We start from the raw sequence: 3,505 nt of genomic DNA, 5'->3' as shown, positions 1-3,505 counted from the left end.
GATGCTGAAAGTCGCAGAGTCAGAACTCCATAAAGAGCATCAAGTGTTGATGGTGAATAAGTCCACTAGATTCAAGAGAAACGACAAAGGCAAGAAGGGTAATTCCAAGAAGAGCGGCATGTCTGTTGCCAATCTGACGAAAAAACCCAAGGCTGGACCTAAGCCTGAAATGGAGTGTTATTATTGCAAGGGACTGGGTCACTGGAAGTGCAACTGCCCCAAGTATTTGGTTGATAAGAAGGCGGCGAAGGAAAAATCAGGTATATTTGATATACATGTTATTGATGTGTATTTAACCAGCTCTCGTAGTAGTGCCTAGGTATTCGATACCGGTTCTGTTGCTCATATTTGCAACTCGAAACAGGAACTACGGAATAAGCGAAGGCTGGCGAATGATGAAGTGACGATGTGCGTGGGAAATGGTTGCAAGGTTGATGCAATCCCCGTCGGCACAGTTTCACTTCAGATCCCATCAGGATTAGTTATGAACTTAAATAATTGTTATTTAGTGCCTACGTTAAGCATGAACATTATATCTGGATCTTGTTTATGGCGAGACGGTTACTCGTTTAAGTCAGAGAATAATGGTTGTTATATTTCTATGAGTAATATCTTTTATGGTCATGCACCCAATGTGAGAGGATTGCTCATATTAATTCTTGATAGCGATGATACACATATACATAACATTGAGACCAAAAGAGTTAGAGTTAACAATGATAGCGCCATGTTTTTGTGGCACTGCCGATTAGGCCATATTGGTGTAAAGCGCATGAAGAAACTCCATACCGATGGACTTTTGGAGTCACTTGACTTTGATTCACTTGACATGTGCGAACCATGCCTCATGGTCAAGATTACTAAGACCCCGTTCTCCGGAACAATGGAGCATGCAAATGACTTGTTGGAAATCATACATACCGATGTGTGCGGTCCGATGAGTGTGGAGGCGCGCGGCGGATATCGTTATTTTCTCACCTTCACTGACGATTTGAGTAGATATAGTTGTGTCTACTTGATGAAGCACAAGTCTGAAACGTTTGAGAAGTTCAAGCAATTTCAGAGTGAAGTTGAAAATCATCGTAACAAGAAGATCAAGTTCCTACGGTCTGATCGTGGGGGTGAATATCTGAGTTTCGAGTTTGGTGCTCACTCAAGACAATGTGGAATTGTTTCACAGTTGACACCGCGTGGCACACCACAACGTAATGGTGTGTCCGAACGTCGTAATCGTACTTTATTAGAGATGGTGCGATCTATGATGTTTCTTCCCGATTTGCCGTTATCATTTTGTGGTTATGCATTAGAGACAACTGCATTCACTTTAAATAGGGCACCATCAAAATCCATTGAGACAACACCATACGAATTGTGGTATGACAAAAGACCAAAGTTGTGGTTTCTTAAAGTTTGGGGATGTGATGCTTATGTCAAAAATCTTCAGCCTGGAAAGCTCGAAGCCAAAGCAGAAAAGTGTGTCTTCATAGGTTACCCAAAAGAGACAGTTGCGTATACCTTCTATCTCAAATCCGAGGGCAAAGTGTTTGTTGCTAAAAACAGAGCTTTTCTTGAGAAGGAGTTTCTCTCAAAAGAATTGAGCGGGAGGAAGATAGTGTTGGGGAACGTCGCATGGGAAACAAAAATTTTCCTACGCGCACGAAGACCTATCATGGTGATGTCCATCTACGAGAGGGGATGAGTGATCTATGTACCCTTGTAGATCGTACAGCAGAAGCGTTAGTGAACGCGATTGATGTAGTGGAACGTCCTCACGTCCCTCGATCCGCCCCACGAACAATCCCGCTATCAGTCCCACGATCTAGTACCGAACGGACGACACGTCCGCGTTCAGCACACGTACACCTCGACGATGATCTCGGCCTTCTTGAACCAGCAAGAGAGACGGAGAGGTAGAAGAGTTCTCCGGCAGCGTGACGGCACTCCGGAGGTTGGTGATGACCTTGTCTCAGCAGGGCTCCGCCCGAGCTCCGCAGAAACGCGATCTAGAGGAAAAACCGTGGAGGTATGTGGTCGGGCTGCCGTGGAAAAGTCATCTCAAATCAGCCCTAAAACCTCTGTATATATAGGTGGGAGGGAGGGGACCTTGCCTTGGGGCTCAAGGAGCCCCAAGGGGGTCGGCCGAGTCCAAGGGGGAAGGCTCCCCCCCAAACCGAGTTGGACTTGGTTTGGTGGGTGGGAGTCCTTCCTTCCCTTCCCACCTCCCCTTTTTTTTTCTTTTCTCTTTGATTTTCTTTCCTAGGCGCATAGGGCCCTTTTGGGCTGTCCCACCAGCCCACTAAGGGCTGGTGTGCCAGCCTCAAGGCCTATGGGCTTCCCCAGGGTGGGTTGCCCCCCCGGTGAACTCCCGGAACCCATTCGTCATTCCCGGTACATTTCCGGTAACTCCGAAAACCTTCCGGTAATCAAATGAGGTCATCCTATATATCAATCTTCGTTTACGGACCATTCCGGAAACCCTCGTGACGTCCGTGATCTCATCCGGGATTCCGAACAACATTCGGTAACCAACCATATAACTCAAATACGCATAAGACAACGTCGAACCTTAAGTGTGCAGACCCTGCGGGTTCGAGAACTATGTAGACATGACCCGAGAGACTCCTCGGTCAATATCCAATAGCGGGACCTGGATGCCCATATTGGATCCTACATATTCTACGAAGATCTTATCGTTTGAACCTCAGTGCCAAGGATTCATATAATCCCGTATGTCATTCCCTTTGTCCTTCGGTATGTTACTTGCCCGAGATTCGATCGTCAGTATCTGCAGACCTATTTCAATCTCGTTTACCGGCAAGTCTCTTTACTCGTTCCGTAATACAAGATCCCGCAACTTACACTAAGTTACATTGCTTGCAAGGCTTGTGTGTGATGTTGTATTACCGAGTGGGCCCCGAGATACCTCTCCGTCATACGGAGTGACAAATCCCAGTCTTGATCCATACTAACTCAACTAACACCTTCAGAGATACCTGTAGAGCATCTTTATAGTCACCCAGTTACGTTGCGACGTTTGATACACACAAAGCATTCCTCCGGTGTCAGTGAGTTATATGATCTCATGGTCATAGGAATAAATACTTGACACGCAGAAAACAGTAGCAACAAAATGACACGATCAACATGCTACGTCTATTAGTTTGGGTCTAGTCCATCACGTGATTCTCCTAATGACGTGATCCAGTTATCAAGCAACAACACTTTGTTCATAATCAGAAGACACTGACTATCTTTGATCAACTGGCTAGCCAACTAGAGGCTTGCTAGGGACGGTGTTTTGTCTATGTATCCACACATGTAAATGAGTCTTCATTCAATACAATTATAGCATGGATAATAAACGATTATCTTGATATAGGAATTATAATAATAACTATATTTATTATTGCCTCTAGGGCATAATTCCAACAGTCTCCCACTTGCACCAGAGTCAATAATCTAGCCCTCACATCATCATGTGAATTACATTGTAATAAATCTAACA

This window comes from Hordeum vulgare, chromosome 2H, assembly GCF_904849725.1.
Source record: "Hordeum vulgare subsp. vulgare chromosome 2H, MorexV3_pseudomolecules_assembly, whole genome shotgun sequence".
In the NCBI taxonomy this organism is placed as follows: Eukaryota; Viridiplantae; Streptophyta; class Magnoliopsida; order Poales; family Poaceae; genus Hordeum; species Hordeum vulgare.
This window is presented reverse-complemented; position numbering follows the sequence as displayed.